At 43.9% G+C, this 18,217-nt stretch overlaps 1 long non-coding RNA gene across 1 annotated transcript in view; it reads right to left on the reverse strand.

The window, feature by feature from the left end:
• LOC132243610 (uncharacterized) overlaps positions 1-14,505 on the reverse strand; it is a 65,633-nt gene extending 51,128 nt beyond the window's left edge. Inside the window, exons 1-2 of the long non-coding RNA XR_009455303.1 lie at positions 14,441-14,505; positions 7,181-7,270 (exon numbers count right to left, since the gene is read on the reverse strand). This is a non-coding gene — a long non-coding RNA (uncharacterized LOC132243610). The remainder of the gene's footprint in view (positions 1-7,180; positions 7,271-14,440) is intronic.
• Positions 14,506-18,217: the final 3,712 nt, after the last annotated feature.

Below are 18,217 nucleotides of genomic sequence, written 5' to 3' on the forward strand. Positions count from 1 at the left end.
AGAGCTCTTATTTTGTGCTTCCACCAAAAGAGAGCGAGAGAAATACATCCTTGATGTACCTGACTGCAGTAGAGATGGAATGGACTCATTTGGCTCGCCACTCTTCATCTACAGCCTTCTGTCACCACCTCGGGATACCAGTTTGGTAATGGCTCAATGGAGATTACATTACGTACCAAATCATAAGAATTACTTCCTATGGGACCTGAGTTTTACCCATATCTCTATCATCTAATTTCTACATTATACAACATAACTGTACTATCCAGAAAGATTTTCTGTCATGTTAGTTCTGGCTTCTTATTGCTTCAAATGAGGGAGGAATGTTAAGTGGTATTAATACTCTTTATACAATCCTTAATGCAAGTCAGTTTTGCCACATATGTGTCATTTGATCCTGTAATTCTCCAGCCTCTTCCGACGAATCCTGACCTTAACTGGTTTAGCTCAACTCACTGTGAACCAAACCAAAATATTGACTTTGAGGTTGTACGTTTGACAGGGGGATAATTACTTCCATTAATGAAGCTAGAATTAAACCAATGAGATTCAGCTATTTTGAGCATCATAACCGTAGAAAGGAGAGACAGGTTTTCCCCATTCAGTCTGGTGCATCAACTGGAAATGAAAAATAATCTTTAAATATTTCGGTTTTGGCAGTGTAGCCATTTTGTCCTCAAAGAGCCTTCATGCATAACTGAAAATACAAGCAGCAGTAGCTGCAGCAAAGCTGGCATTGCCACTACCTTTAAAATAATCTGCAGTTACCATAGCTAACAATATGAATTTGAAAGCATTTGAATTATGAAAAAGCAATCTATCATATAACAGAGAAATCTCTCCCAAGTACTGGGGTATTTGCTATTACAAGCAGCTGTATTTGTGACTTAATCTATCCAGTACTACACACGGCTGGATATAAAATGAACAATTTTTGTCATTTATGAGCTGGCTTCTGGCGAGGCATTTTCATAATTTCAAAGAGGGTATCCTATTGTGCTCTTCCTTCTCTTCCACATGAGAAGGATTAATGGCAAAACTTCCATTGACTTCAGCAGTGTGAAGATGTCACGGTCTAGATAAAGTATTCAAGCCAGTAGCCATTAAAGTCAACATGAGTATTTGCACTGATCTGCAGGAACTCCAAATTAAACAGTATGGGCTTGATCCTGCCGCCTCCAAAGAGATTTTCCCTTTGGCATCAATGAGCACTAGAGGACCTTAAATCTTCTTTTTTCCATTAGTAAAATGTAACGTGACTCACAGTCCATTGATGAACATCAAGGTCAAACCCTTTTTCTCTCAGCTTTGTAACTTCAGAACAGGATTCTTCAGTGTACCATTTCTGTGGAATAAATCGATTCTCTGTACCTCTATGGAATGATAATTCCAAGACCACCTACCTCTGGGATTTGGGTAGCCAGTTTCTTGGTAAAACGAGAAGCTTTGAAAATCTTGGTCAGGAGGTTTACTAACACAGGGCCTGCTGTTCAGAAACTTGATGCCTGAATTCCACTGGCGGTGCCGGTGTATCCACATGTACAAAAATGTGCACGGACCTACTAGTGCAATTTATAGAAATCTGGATCAGTTGCTACTGTCCGAATTCCCCGATCCTCCAAGTCGCTTCACTGTTACTCTGTATTTAGGTAGGCTCTTCCCTTACAACTTATATTCACATGAGTAAGGAGTACCAGGTCCACGAGTAAAACTCTACCAGTTCACATTGTGATCTCTGTTCTCTTGACTCCCGTACTCCATCATGGTGTACAGTCATACTGCTATATCCTATGATCCCTTTCAACCTGGATTGGGTACATTCAGAATTGATTTAGTCTGAATATTTGGGACCAGGAATCCAACAGATACAAGTACACATGCAACTGGGACTGAATTTGGCCACAATGACCTAAGTAACCATTGTGAATGGATAGCACAGTAGCATGAGTAAGGGTTTTTCAATACAAGTAGTAGTCAGACAAGGTCGAATACCCGGTTCTGACCTGCAATTAAATGTGTTCTTTCATGCAAATTTGGCTGGGCAAGGAGGAATGGGGGTGGGAAAAGCAGCGAGAAAAAAAAAAAATAAGATGATGACTGCATATGTTGATAATGCCCTAGGATATTTTAACTTGCTTGCCAAGATATGCTAGGTTTTGTGCTGCTATTGTGTTTATTCTTGTTGTTCAATAAAAAATAATTAGTTACCATGGAAACTGCCACATCATGTCATGCTTATGTTATCTCTGGCATAAAGAGCAACCTTCTGAGAGAAAAAGTCAGCACTTTGTGGTTAAATGCTGTTGCTTTTTATAACATCTTAGAGGAAACAGTTTCACACCGTTTTAAACTTCCTGCATGTTGCTTCTCCTGGAGGCAACAGCATGTGATCGGAAAAAAATGTTTTGTTCTCTCTCTTCCTTTTCCTCATATTGGACAATGCAGTTTGTACCATCATTAGCTAATAGGGCACGAGCCATCATAGTTCATGAAGCAAAATTATTTGGTATCTTTTTTATTTTTTTTTTGTGATGGAGGTTTTTAATGAAGTAGAAGTAATACAAAAATTGACACATTCCTCCGAACATAGACTTCAGTAATGTATTTCATTGATTGTGGTGTTGTGCAGGGTTCCAATCGATTTAATTTGTATTATTTGATTTGCCATGAAGTGAAAAAGGGAGAAAAGTGAGAAGAACATGCAGTGAGATTTTGGAAGTAGAAAGTGGCAGCAGGTGGCCATGTACTGACCAATACTAATGGCTGGTGTTACACAGGGAAAGATGCTGGTGTTATCTTTTATAATGATGTGTTGGTTTTGTTTTTTTTTCAGGGTCCTGGATGAGTGTCTTTTTTTAAATGACTGACCATAATTAGCTATGCAAGGGTCTGATCCAATTTTACATTCTCTGTTCAAGACACGGGATACTGGCTTTTTACAAGTAGAGGTAGACTGTCCAGAGCAGTTCGTATGTTTGTACTCCCCACATGGTGCACATAAAGGTTTTAGATATATTGTTTGATAAGCATTGGACATTCAGCATCTGCAACACCCACAGGCAAAAAAAAAGGTATTTAGGTGTCAACAGAACCATCTGTATATGCCACTTGCCTGAATGGTACTCAAGATGCCCAAAACTGCACATGCAAAACTTGTATGGGGTCCACAACCTCTAGGGTACATACAAGTAATGCTTCACAGTTTTGGCACTGGACTTTTTAAATCTATAAGAGCATTTCTTAAATATAAAACCCTGGCTTCCACCTGACATCTTCCTGAAGCGTATTGCTTATTTTACAAACTTGGCCCCATGCTCATGCTGTATAAAACTGATATCAAACAGAGTCCAATATACATAAGGAGAAATAAAATTAAACTGGAAAATGAGATCATTACACAAAGTGCTATCAGCAACTTTGGTCTTTCCAGACCTGTGATGTGCTAATGTATCCTTCAGACTGACACTAATAATAATAATAATGTTATGAGAGCGAGACAGCGTACAGTGAAACATGCCTTATACAAGAGCAAGGGAGCCATGACTTAGCACACACAGAAATTAAAGTGCACACTCTACCCAGGCCAAACCACATCCTAAAAAACTATTTCTCGGGATGACAACTGCAGAACCACTGGGCTCAATAAGCGGTCACCATCTGTGGGAGGTGAACGGTAGCCACACATTGATGTCCATACACAGAGAAAGCTACAGCAGAAGAACTCATATTTTGGTTGGAGAGTCAAACATCCAAAAATCCCACATTTGCAGATGTCCTCACAACCTTCATATGGTCCTGGGTGGTGCATCTGACCTGTGCACAATTATAACAATTACAATGAACTAAGTTTGCATAAGCAACCATGGCTTTGGCTTCAGCTAGCTTCTCAAGCCTTGCCTTGCAATCTAGCCCCTTTTTAATATTATTTACTAGCCTCTCTTTAAGGACAAGGTTAAAATGATTCTATTATGCAGAAGTGGTGGGGATGGAAGTGAAGGAAAAAAATCTTACCTGCCTCAGCTCCCTACACAGTGAAAGCAGCTGCTAGTACTGCACAGCAGCAGCCCAGCAACCAATGACATGGGCTCCTTGGGAGCTGCCCCTTCACCCCACTTGCTTCCCCCCAGACATGCTATACGGTGCAGGATTGTGTCTGCTGTGGCAAGGACTCCTGGAAGGGAGTGGGGTGTGCTGGTGCCCTGCCCTAGGTCTAATACTGCTGTTATGTACAATACCTAGAAAATCCTTCCCAAATAACATGCAGTAACAATAAAAGGTGGACCCCTGAAGTTCAGATTTCTATACAAAAAGGAGGTGGCAGCAGTGGAAGGCCAGGAACCCAGGTGGGTTGGGCGGAGCGGCTGGCATCAGGAGTTGGGTCCATACAGTGCTCCTTAAGACAGAGGATAAGATCCTGGGCCAGGGGGTAGATGAAGCAGGTTGGGAGTGGTTAGGGAAGCAGCCAGCCTTGTCCTCCCTCCCACTGCAATAGATGCGGTGGTAGCAGATCTCAGGAATTCTCCGGACAACCTTCTCCGAGGCTGCTGCAGCTTTATTGGCAGCACAGGTCAGGCTCTTTCAGGTTCAGCAAGTTTAGCAGGCTGACTAAATTTCCCCAAGGAAATCAACTAAGAGGAGGGAAATGGTGATTTTTTTTTATATTTTTTTTTTTTTTAAACATAACTACTCAGATAAATCTGAATGGAATTTCATGGGACAAAAAAAGGCAGGGGCAGGGGTTCTTGCTCATTAAAGAGGGCCTGTTGCCAGCAACAAGATACATGAATGCTTCCTGGAGAAAAAAAAAAGAAAAGTTCACAAGCAACTCTTATAATGGAAAGTGTTAAGGAAACTCAAGAGAGGGATCACATCCAGTACTTTTATAATTAAAGCTATTTAAAAAAAAAAAAAAAAAAAAATCTTGCTATATTAATATGCAGCATAAAAAAAAAAGTTATACATGTGGAAATTTATTTCCCAACACTAGAGAATAAGCCAGTAACAGAGACGATCAAAAAAAAAAAAACAAAACAAAACAAAACAAAACAAAAAAAACTTTAAAATGCAAGGTTTTCCCTTGGGAGGAAAGGGGCGGAGGGTTGGGGTGTAGTTGGCATGGCTGTATTTTTTGCATTACTAACACCATAATATGAAATCATTTAAAATACACCACACATACCAAACAAACAACCCCTTTAAAAAAAAAAAAAAAAAAAAAAAAAATTGCATTATGGAAGATGGTCTTCAAATGAAAAATTCTTAAGTATTTCAGGAAAGTTTGTATGAAGTTTGAGAAAAAAAAAATTATAAAGCACTTGAATTGGCAATAATATTTAATGGTTTATTTTTAAAAGAAATGTATGTGCGTTTTACACCTTCTAGATGAAAACAATGATTATAACTTGAAAATCATCCCAAACCAAGTTTTCCATTGTTTGGATTCATAAAAAAAAAAAAAAAAAGTCTGTTGCAAAAGTCAGCCCTTCCCTCATTTCACACACACACGACTCTTTTGCACACAAATTTCCACTTGAAAAAGAGATCATCATCTCTACTTTTGACCCGTTAGTCTTCATTTCCCACCCCCCATCATAACAAGCAAAGGCTGCACTTTCCTTTCTGTATTGTACAGTAACTTGCATCACACGGAGCTGAAATGTTTAGTCCCGAAAGCCAGCAGGGCGCCACACCCTTTTCTGTAACCATGACTCATGAGTCAGTGTTTAATAAGAAGCAAGCGTTCGTTAGAGAGAAGTTTTAGTTTGTCATTTAATGAAGAGGCCCAGCTCAAAGAGACCCAGATATATTGCAATATCACTTTTTAATATATGGAGGTTACAGGTTATGACCACCCCTTAACCTAAAAATGTGAGCCAAGGTCCAATGATCACAGAACAGTTAAGCCTCTTTGTTTCATGTAGAAAAGGAAAACAAATGTTAAAACACAAGACAGAACATACCATGAAGTTTGTTGCGTGGCCAATTGCATGAGCCTCCCCTACCTAGGTAACCATCCTTGTGTTTTATAAAATAAAAAAAAAAAAAAAAAAAAAAAAAAAGACTAGGACAGCTAAGCCAGGATGGTTGGAGAGAGGAAAGAGACTGTAGATTAAGTGATTGAAAACAGGGAAAATAGGAAAAAAAAAGTTAGGGCCCTGATTTTGATGGTATATTGTAGAGTAGGAGACAACCTCTTCTGGGCCCCTGAGCAAGTAATGTGGCAAGTAATGTCTGTCTTCATTCTCCATCAACCTCATTTTCAACCTATTAAAACTTCCAATGTGCATGAGCAATGTCAGAAGGTCTGGTGGGCAAGCTATGGATGGAATACCACCATTATAAGCACACTGACCGCTATACACCCATTCAATACAGTTGAAATTGGTCCTGAACTGGGAGACAGATTATGTTAGTTTAATATTGTATGAAATACTTTTAAATTGCCTGACTCATCAGGTTTCTTCTCTTTTTCCATTGCAATAACTGCAGCTCATGCAGACATACGCGAATTAGCCTTACACCAGCTTGCTCAGGTACTGCCCAAGTTTTTACCGAGTTGCTAAGGCATTTTTCCGCCCACACCAAGCTGCTAAGACTACACTGCTAATTCAGGTTAGTTCTTTCAAAGCTAGTCAACCCATGTCTACGACTGCACATAGTGCATACACAAAGCAAAGGCTATATCTAAGTGACTTGCTCAGCCTCCTGCTACAGAGCACCTTATGCTGCATGTGACAACCAGAGCATTCCCCTGGTGTGTTCAACTCCGTAGTCTTGTGCACCACCCAACACACTCATTGTACCAGGTCTACTTCCACGGTGCACCCACTGCTGCTTTTCTACACCGCCTTGACTCAGCAGTCTGCAGCTGCTCCTGTTGATGGGATTGAAGGATAGACTTCTATTCACATGAATGTCTAAATTCCTTGCAGAGTCAGAATAGATGCAAGCAGAGGTACTTAAGCGTTCTGCTGAACTGAGTACCATCGTTTTCCATATATTCCACTTCCACTTTCTCCATATGCAGCTACAAGAGCTTTACAGAATAGATCTATCAATACTCAGTGCAGCCCATCTCCACAGGGACCTACATTTTTAAATTGGTGTCCATTTTTCATGGCCTTACAAATCAACAGATAACCAAATTCCAAAAGGCTAAGGAAATCCAGAGATCACTCACCGCCATCATCTCCTCCTCCTCCTCATTTTTAGACATTGCAGAGACCTTACAGAAGTGCAGTATGATATTCAACATGACACTTGCTCCCATCTACAAGAAAAGAAGTGATGTTAGCAACTCACTGCCACCTTGGTTCCCCTCCTTCCCAGAAGCATTTGAAGTCAAAATAACATTTTCTTCAGTCTTTGTGACCTAGCCTTTCCTCAAGTTGCCCTGGGTGGGGTAGGGAAGGCAACCTTACCTGGGGTCTTGGGGGGGCCACCGGGGCTCATGGACTACCAAAGCATGGCTCTGGCAGGCCAGGCTCCAGTTTTGGGCGGCACATGCATCACGTGGCTTTTTTCTGGTGCAGGCTTTTTGACACTGGGATCTGCCAGTGTAAAACACACCAAACCACAAACCAACCACCATACTGCAAATTAGCAATGCAGCAAACACCTACATGTGTGGCGTATGCAGTTTGTGGCACCACAGGCAGGTGGCCCTGCAAACTGCCCACACATGCTTGTCTGAATGCACCTTTGGGTTAGGGACAGACATTCAAAAAGCCTGATCCTGAACCGATTCAATCTTTAGTTTAGCTTAGCCAGGTTAGACTAACATGCAATTTGTAACTGTAAAGACATTCTTTCTGAACTAAAAAAAAACAAAACAAAAGTACAGGCACATGACTGCAGTGGCTCAGGCTAGAAGCGGACGGTGCCAGATCAGCCCTCCTTTCCCTTCCATAGTGCTGAGCTGAGGGGGGCCTGGCCAGGCCCCAACAAGACACTCCGATTAGAGAGGGGTCTCATCCCCGCCTTCTGACCAGCCTAGTGGGGAATTGATAACTTTTTTTTTCCTTAATGTGGTGATTAAACAGAGAGGGACATCACCAGCTACTTGTTGATTCTGCCTTTGTCCCATCTGCCACAGCATGTACCCTAGCCAGCATGGTCTGCTAGCTAATGCTGAGAGGTGGCTCTGTAAGGCAGAGGGGACGGGGAAATCCCTGCTTAGCAGAGTGTGATGAGGAGTGGGAGGAGCAGGGGGAAGCCAGGCAGATGCCTGCAGTCTCTGCCAGAGCTGCAGCCACAGAGCAGAGGGGAGGGACCAGCCCTGCTGTGGAGCCAAGAGCCCCGCCCAGCCCAGAGAGCATGCTGGGAGAGTCTGGTTCATCTTAAACTAGCAAGGGTCTGGGACAAACATTGCAAAAACTGGTTTGACCCAAATCAGTTAAGTCTGATACTACATTCCACCAGATTCATCTCAAACCCCTTCTATCCATTTTCAAACTGGTCTATATGCACTGAACATCTGTTCTGTTACAGGTTTAAACTAGTTTCTGATCACTTAAACTGGTTTGTGCTTGTTGTCGGTTCCTAGCCTTGAAGGCTAACCGGTTCAGAGAGGCATTAGCTTTTGCAGACAGCATCCTACTTTGTCAGATGCTAGGAAGGGAGTGAAAGGAAAAGTGTATATGGAAGGGAGGCTGCTGAAGTAGGTAATCAAGGGAAGAAGAAGAAATATATCAATAGGATCAGTTCAGATCAGCCAAGTAGCTAATATCTGGATCTGGAATTCTACTTGACTCTTGGCTCTTCCAACACTTCCTGTGCGTATGAATTTGAGTATCAGTCCTCCAGCTATAAAACTTCTGTCCACCTCTTCTATTTAGATAGGAAGCTCTTTGGGGCAGAAATCCTCTTTTATTGGGTAATGCCTCAGCAGAATGGGGTCCCAATTCTGGTAGTCATTTCTTAGTACTACCATATTATAACCAAAATAAAATAAAATGTACCAACAATGTATATAATGTATTTTTTTGTATGGTACATACCAGCCTGACCAGTGTTGCTTAGTGTTCGCATGCATGTTCAATACACATTTGGGGTGAAAGGTACTGCAGTTGACAAAATGATGCTGCTTTCACCGCCAGCTGGAGAGCAAATTGTTTTCTCTTCCTACTTCCATTTTTCAAATTATATTTATCTAGCTCTTGTGCCGTCTTATTAAGTCAAGAGTGAGTAAATGTTGTTTAAGTATTAAGCCATTTCTGAGAGCTCCAGTTTAGCCATTAGCCGCGGTGGTATGTGTTCAGATAATTTAGCAGTGGACAAACAGTGAAAGTCATATAGAAACACAGTCATAAGTAAATGTTGTTTTTAGCCTCTAAAGCTAAACTGGCCCGATGCCTCACCATAAATTAAAACCAAGATCTGATTGTACAGACACTTCAGTCTACTAAAAACAAAAGCAATAGTGAGAGCTTTATGTAGAGAGGTGAGATGGAAAAAGATTAATATAAGCCTTACATCAGTAATACTGAAAGTCTCATTTATTACGAAGTGTCTGAAAAAACAATTGGGTAAATATTGATCCATCGATCATGCAGTATTTGATAACATAACATCTTTCATTATACAAGAAATGAGCTTCCAAGTTCAGTTCTGCAATGACACTGTTATCAAACTGCAAGTTAACTTGATGTTGTCTGGAAACCCTGGGAAAGCAACAAGTGCTTTGTTTTGCTGATAGCCTGAAGGATTTTTAAAGGTAGGTGTAGGTATTTAAAGGCAAGTCTTAATCATCCTCCAACACACTAAGGAAGGATTGAGCGGGGAATTCAGGTGCCTGAAGCCATGTCCACTTGGTGAACTCACCAGGCCCTCAGTGGCAGCCTAGAGCAGAAGAACTGTAGCCGTGTCCGCAGGACTTCAAGCAGGTTAGGCAACGTTGCCAAGCAACACTGCCAATTAGCCCATCCCATGGTAATTAGCCCACTTGCACTGCTGTATGGACATTGTCTACAATGCTTCCAATTTGTGAAACAGCCTACTCAGAGCAGCACAGCCTTGCAGCATAGTAATTTTATCCTGGAGATACAACCTAAGTCAGAGGGGTCCAAGTCAAATAGAAGCTGCAAAACCATGTAGATACCTGGATTAATTCACCACCATTTTGTCCTGAAGAAATTCCCAGATATCTACAGTTTGATTACTAGAAGCAGTCCAGACACCCAGTTGCCCCATGCCTGTTACCAAGTTATTTTCTGTAAGGACCATGTTGTGAGTAATCTGCCCTAGTGGTTAGGCCACCAGATCAGGGCAGGAGCCAGAGAAGGAGTCCAAGGGAATCCTAGGAGCAGAGTTTACTTCACAGGCCAGATCAGGGCTCGAGTCAGAGAATGAGCTACTAAAGCCAATTTCCAGATAGCCAGAATCCATCAACAGAGCTGAGCTGGGCCAGGGGTCAGAAAGCCAAGAGTAGAGCATCCAGGGAAGTTTACCATACCAGACAAGGCACAACTGTTGGCTGGCCTGCTGCCATAGGTGGATTAAAGTAAGGAGGTTGCCATCCCCAGCAGCCAAGAGGCCCTAGCAGTGGCCAGCTGGTGCATCAGCCAGTGTGGCTGCCACTTACAGCCTCTGGCAGGTTGGGCCCCTGGGGCAATTTAGTCCTGGCTGGACAGCCTGTTAGGACCCCTGATGTTTTCTTTTAAGCCAGGGACTGTCATGTAGGGATCAGCACCCTACAGTCTACAGGCAGATTTGGGGCTTCAGTGGCATGTGGCAAAAGTGGGGGGAACCTTCCATGGGAGACTTCCCAGTGACAGTGGGGAGACAAGCAGGGAGACCACCTAGCACCTGCCTGCCTACAAACTGGGGTGGGTCATTCTGGCCTACAGCCAGAATAAAGGTTTCCTACCCCTTGCCTGGTCCAACACAACATACCCCATCAACAAGAACAGCAACTCAAGACTTCCCCTTCCAAAGGAGCGCCCTCCTCACTAGGCCACACTCCCTCTCGCCCCATGGATCTTGTACTCTTGGCAGTTGTAGTTCAATAGAGGCTGCAAGATGATGGAGGAGGCAGGGAGAAGCCTACTAATTGGAGCGCTCACCTGCAAAGTGGGAGACGAGGTCGACATTGTAACACTAAGATCCAGGCATGAAATTCTACCCCCTGCCCCTCCAAGTTATTGCTAGACAGTGTTATTTCATCAGTATCTTAACTCCATGGTCTCCTTGCTATCTACAGACTATTTAATGTAGCAGCATGTTGTTAGAATTTAATTTCTGATTATTCACAAGAGATATTTCCTCATTAAAAATACAGCTGGAAAAGGGTTTGTCAACAGATTCCCTTTAACAATGATTCATAGATAGAAGCCTGGCAAACGTTTCTTTGCCAAGATTAAAGCAAGTCTGCTGAAGTGCTCAGTGGACAGAGCTAAAATTTCTTTTAACCACCAAGCAAATTCAATCATCAGGACTTACATTTCTCATGTTACTTCATGAATTTCTTTGCAGGCAGGCACAAAGACTTCTGCATTTGGCCAAAAACCAAAGGAAGGAAGCCATTCCAAGACTAAATTTTCAAACTTCTCTCTCCAGTATTGTGGAAACCGCAAAAAGTTCAGTGAAGTTAGTCTTTGAAAGGGAATTCTAACTGCAATGTCATGCAACTGCAGAACAATAAACACACAGTACTGACATATCAGCTATTTAATGGATTCTACCACCCCTACTCATGTTGACTTTAGAGCAAAGATATATTATTCAATGATGATTACAACATAAGGGGCTACCCAACTTGAGAGGGATACCAGAATCCAAAGATACAAAAAACATGGCATCATAAAATATAAGAAAAGTCATCACCCATTTTCCAAAAGTCACTTTTTTCTCAAGTTCATTTAGTGCACGTCACAAAAACCCATCTATGAGACTGTGTGGGGCAGATGTTCATGTTGCACCATGCTTAGATGCCAAATGAAGCAACTTCTATCAGACTGCTTGACAGGTTTTTTTCTGAACAGCAGATGATATCAGGAGCAAAAAAAACCCTAGAAAAAAAAAAAATAGCTAGAGGAAGATTGGGACAGTTAAAAAGCACCCTCCATAGCTGTAACTTTTGATCTGCCAACAGCAGGTGCCAGCAAAAAGGAAATAGAAGCTCACCTTATTTCTGACAACAGCCGACTAGATGTACTTGATATTTTTAATGGTATTCAATTAACTTGAGGAAAAGCAACTGTTGATGAGAAAGCAACAACGTGTTGAGGCCAACAATAAAACTTCAATATAGAAATGTAATGAGTATTGAATCACTGTGTAAATATGAAACACATGATCGATATAAGACGAACATATTCCATAATTTGTAAATAGCTGCAGGCTAATAAGCCAGTCCAAGTTTTTTTATTTTGTTTTGGTTTTTTTGATCAGGGTGAAGCAGGAGGATGAGTTCTAGAGATGGTTTGAGTGGGATTCTGACCTCGTGATCGGATCCATCAGAAGGCCCTGAACTGATCTTCGACAGAGCAGAGCCAAAAGATCTACAGGCACAAGGAATCACGTAGTCCAGACTGAAGTTACGGAGCAGTGGACCGTGCTCAGACACTGCTAACATTAGAGAATCCAATATGGTACAAGAGGAGACCTGCAGCACAAAAAAAGTTGCAAAATAGCCCACTTTGTCAATTTAGGGCAAATGCATAGCTTTCTTTGCCAGCTTTGCTTCAGAGGCACCTCTTTTTAAAGGTGAGCACTCTCACTCTCCTGAGGCTGCCTTACTAGAAAAACTAAGCAAGTGATCATCAGGGATACAGGTGTTCTGTTAGCTATGGAAAAGCCAATTTTTTCCTTAATGCAAGAAGAAAAACCAAGGAGAGAGGTTTCCCTTTGCAGACTGGCAGATTTCTACCCTGCAAAGGGCTGGGCAGGGAGCAGGGAATCAGGCAGGGGGCACCACATGCCAGCCAGGCAGCATGAGAGCAGCTCCAGCAGCTCCCTGCAAGTATGTGAAGGGAGGAGGAGGTTAAGACCCCCATAGGGAAAGAGGGAGGGACTTGGGCAGGGCTGGGGCTGCTGCCCAGCCGGGGTGGTGCATGGGGCTTGGAACGCACAGCTGCAAGGCCCAGGCAGGGAGCAGGACAGACTCACGGGTCTGTCCTGTGCAGCTCGTCCAAGGGGTGGCAGGGGGCTAGTTCCTCACGGCTCCTGGGGGAGGGAGGGAAAAGAGGGGCACGTGCCCTCCAGATCTGTGCACAGGGTAGGGATGGATGCAGGCTGGCAAAGACAGGCTCAGGGCTCCCTGCCCTCTTCCTGGGGGCTCTGTGGCCCAGCAAGCCAGACCCAGTGTGGCAGGGCAGAGAGCCTCAGTGTCACTACCAGGAGCTCCACACTGCCATGGCAAGGTGTTACCAGGCCACCCAGCTGCAGCAAGTGTGGCAGCATGGAGTTATGTCTCCTGCTGCTGCTGAGTGGCCAGGGGGCACCTTGCCACGGCAGTGTGGGGCTCCCAGCAGCAGCACTGAGCCTCCCCACCCTGCCCTGCCCTGCCCTGCCCTGTCGTGTTGTGTAAGGTCCACAGAGGCACCCAGGGGAAGGCAGAAGGGCCGGAAACCCCAAGCCCACACCCTGCATCCAGCCTCCCTCCCATACCAGCTGTCAGGGAGGGGGAGCTAGGCTCCACTCCACTGCAGCAGCCACCACCTCCTGTGGACAGCAGTTGGGACTCAGGTGCTGCTAGGGATCTAGGGGTTGTGAACCCACGGCCATGGCCTCATAGCCCTAGCAGCTGGCCCCCCAATATCTACATATACAGCAGCATTTCATTTTAAAAGTTGTGGAAAAAAATACAGATTTGGGGTTGTTGTTTTTTTTAAAAAAGAATTTGCAAGTTTAAAAAAAAAAAACCCACAGAAAACCAGGATCCCTGGTGATCATCACGCATCTGCAATCCATGGTACATCTGAGAATGCATACCAAGTAAACTGGTGCATTTGGCCATTTGCAAGGACTTACAGATTTACATAGGACACTGCAAATCCACATTCTTCCTGATCCAGTAGCTTGGTAGAAAACAGCTTCAAACTAATAACAACACTCCCTGTGGAAAAGCTTCAGAATGAGAATCTGATTGATATTTAGCACTGTTAAATTCCAGAAGGGCATGAACAAAGCACAAGTTGTTACCTGCTGACATCTTGTTCATCAGAAAGCTGAAAACAAGCCTGCAATGATGTCAAAGCCATTAGGTCCTTGCAGATATAGAGAAAGACAGCTGTCAGCACTTCATGCTGTGATTACTCACTATCATGGTCCACCACACCAGCCAGCCTAGCAAGCAGAGCTAGTCATGGAGCTGGGGTAAGAGTTAAAAGCCACAACTCAGGAACCAAAATGCCAAGCCAAGTCAGGAACTGGGAATCAGAAACTGAGTTACCAAGTCCAAAGGAAAATCCACAGAGTGAAGTCAAAGAATAAGCCAAACCTGGGTCAGAAATCAGGAACCAGATCTGCAAGAAGAATCCAGAGGCTGAAATCCAGGAGCAAGCCAAAGACAACATCAGGAACCAGGGAAGTTAAAGATGTTGCTGGAACAAGAGCTGCTCAAGGACTGGAGACCAGTATAGTGTGCAACAAGGCTCAGGTGCTGGAAGAGTTCCTTAACTGCAGCTCCAGAAGCAATCAGAGGGAAGGGGCTGGGGTCAGCTGGTCTTGATTAGCAGTAACGAGGTCAATGCCCTTAAGGCTGGAACCTGCCCGAGTCTTACAGAGTTGGTCCAGGCTGCAATACAGGAGCCTTTCACCCATGATGAGCAACAATACTTGCATACAGCAGTAGTACCATAAGAGGTAACCTAGTGGTTCTATGAGGTTTTTACCACACCAAAACTGTGGAGGAATAGGATACATCTTTTGCAAATCTCTGAAGAGGAAAAGGGACACGGAATTGTCCGTTTTTCCTGAGAAGACCCGTGCAGGCAATGACCACAGTGGGTCAAAGTGTTTCAGCCCCAGAACATGCACAACCAGAATTAATGCACTTATAAGAGCATAACCAGGGTGGTGCTGATGTCTTAGGAGACTTACAAGTCCGTACACCGTGGTGTCTCAGAAACGCAGTGAAGTTTGTGGTCTATTTTAGTTAATTGATACAAATATTTGAAATTCTGGATCGTGATAATATTGTTTCTTAATTAGAAAGGAGGTTATTTTGGTTGGGAAATGAAGATGTGAAAAACTGCTGCTTTAGCTTCAAGGAGCTCTTGAAAGAGCCAGTGAATATCAGTGGCTGTTTCATGTGGAGGCTTGCGTTGCATGGGGCTTGACAGATTCAAGCTACCAAATGAAGTGAACTTCCAGCAGATTCCTTGGTTCAGAGAGATTTCTGACTGACACCATTTCAATTCACAGTCTCTCCTAGCTAGACTTTCAACTAGAGACACCAGCCTTTTCATAGGCATGGGGTAGAAGGGGATCGTTGTACTTTTCCTTACCCCTGGGTCCAAATTTGCACTTGGACCCATTTGGCATGTATTATTATTCCATTGGCTTCAGTGAACTGATTAGCATGAAAAGAGAACAAGTCTTTAATGTCAACCAAATTAATTACAGGACATCAAACTGATGTGCTTATAAATAGGGCCCTACTGAATTCAAGGCAGAAGTGGGCTACGCTGCAGCTACCTTAATGTTGCAGGTTCTCCCATATGCCTCCACGCCTCTGATCGGTGGAGCTCCCTTCACCCCCTTATGGCCTTGTTCCTAATTGGCAGGGAGGAAACAACTGCAGTTTAAATCTGGTGCCGTTTTTGCTTCCCCACCAGTTAGCTGTAAGCAGCGGGGCTGCTGCTTGAGCAGAAAGAGGAGGCCTTACATGACCAAAACAGAACACATTGAAGTCTTCATCCCCTTTCCCCAGTTGGGGCAAGCTTCTCCGACATCCAGGTTTTGTCTTTCCCATTACTGCAAATGGCAGGACTAGTCTGATCTCATGTATCCCAAAGTGAACCAGTCTACTACATCAACAGCATGAGCACTGGTGGGTGAGACATCAGAATCAGCCCAAACATGCACATTTTGATCACGCTTTGTATCATGAATGCACTTACAAATAGCTAAGAAAGGGTTAAGAAATGAGTAACAGATGTTTTACTAAGTTCATAATCAATTATTATATACTCAAATCAATAGGTTGCCCGTACAAGTTGTCCAATGCAATACAACAACAATAATAATGTAACAGTAATCATTCCCATCCCATCACAGTGTATTAATTATACTTCCTACTAATGTATTTCCAGATGGATGACAACTGTCTACAAAAGGCCGTGCTGTACAGGGAGCTGACGATGGGGAAACGTGACAGAGAGGTCTCACGCAAACGCTTCAAGGACATTCTGAAGAGGTCCTGTTCTGCCTGTGGTATTGACCACAAACGGTGGGAAATACAGGCTGCAGGTCGTGATGCCTGCCGGCTCCAAATCAAAACGGCAACAGCCGTCTTTGAATATCAGCACAGAGCCAGCACTGAGGAGAAGAGGAGTAAGAGGAGAAAGAGACACCCATATCTAGCAGCCAGCAGCCATAAATGTGTAACCATTGCAGCAGGATTTGCCTCTCTGCATTTGGACTGATTAGTCGCCAGTGGGCCTGTAACCAGTGTGGGCAGCTACCTTCCTAACATCTTCGTCTGCAAAGAACCGCCAAGAAGAAGACCAATGGACTTACAACCATCTACAATGCAGAATGCGTTAGCCCAGGGGTGCTCAACCTCCAGCCCGCAGGCCAAATATAGCCCATGTAGCCATAGATATTTGGCCTGCATGGGTCCCCACAGATCAGGAAATTTAGCAGCAAGGGAACAGTGGCAATAAATGTGGTCACCCTCCCCCACTGCCAAATTACCAAATCCCAAGCCCTGCACAGCAAGTTAGGGCCTCCCCTTGCCCCAACAGCTGGATGGGACTGGGTCATGCCCCTTTTACCTTGTGGGGCTGGATTGGGGCTAGCTCAAGCAGCCACCCCCCGCTTCCCATGGGCCTCGGTTGGAGCTAGGTTGGAGCCAGGATGCCCCCTGCCCCGCTCTGCGTAGCTGGAGGGACTCTGCTGCAACTGCCCTGTTCCAGATTGCGTCTACCAGCTGGATCTGGCCTACAGACCATCTGGGCACTGCCCATCCAACTTGCCAGCCAAAAGGGTTGAGCCCCACTGCTTTTCCCTAAGTGGCTGTAACATGTTTATAACATCTGTTAATGAATTATGAACCCTTCATTTAAAAAAAAAGCTATAAATGTGTCCTTAATAAGAATGGTGGCCTACTTTCTGTTCTAAATCTCCAAAATCTTCCTTGTTCCTAAGCTTCCTTCACTCGTGTTAATACATTGGGAAATACAATCAGCTCAGCATTCATTTTCATGTTCAATGCAAAAAGAAAACTAAGAGACTGCTGATAAGGGTCACTCCTTTGTAGCATCAAAAGATCCGTATGAAGGCTCAGTTTGTCTATGTATTCCTTCACTGCCCACACTGTACTTGAGCTTTGAACAGTATTCATGACTGGAGCTCATTCCACTTTTTGACACTTTCTTTTCCCTTTTCTTTGTTCTTCTCATGCAATCATAGAATCATGGTAAGTTAGGGTTGGAAGGGACCTCAGGAGGTCACATCTAGTCCAACCTCCTGCTCAAAGCAGGACCAGCCCCAACCAGTTCATTCCAGCCAGGGCTTTGTCTAGCTGGGTCTTAAAAACCTCCAAGGATAGAGATTCATTATCCTCTCTGGGTAACCTGTTTCAGTGCTTTACAACCCTCCTGGTGAGAGTTTTTCCTAATATCTAACCTAAACTTCCCTTGCTGCAACTTGAGCCCATTGCTCCTTGTTCTGTCATCTGCCACCACTGAGAACGGTCCAGCTCCATCCTCTTTGGAATGGCTCTTAAGCCAGCTGTAGGCTGCTATGAAGTCCTCCCTCAGCCTTCTCTTCTCTGGAATAAATAAGCCCAGTTCCCTCAGCCTCTCCTCATAAGTCATGTGCCCCAGTCCCCTAAGCATCCTCAATGCCCTCCACTGGACTCTATCCAATTTGACCACATCCTCGTCCAAAACTAGACTCAGTACTCCAGATGTGGCCTCACCAGTGCTGAATTAAAGGGGAATCATCACGTCCCTGCTGGCAATGCTTCTACTAATGCAGCCCGGTATACCATTAGCCTTCTTCGCAACAGGGGCACACTGTTGGCTCATAGTCATCTTATTGTCCACTG

Source organism: Alligator mississippiensis, chromosome 10, assembly GCF_030867095.1.
Source record: "Alligator mississippiensis isolate rAllMis1 chromosome 10, rAllMis1, whole genome shotgun sequence".
NCBI classification, from domain to species: Eukaryota; Metazoa; Chordata; order Crocodylia; family Alligatoridae; genus Alligator; species Alligator mississippiensis.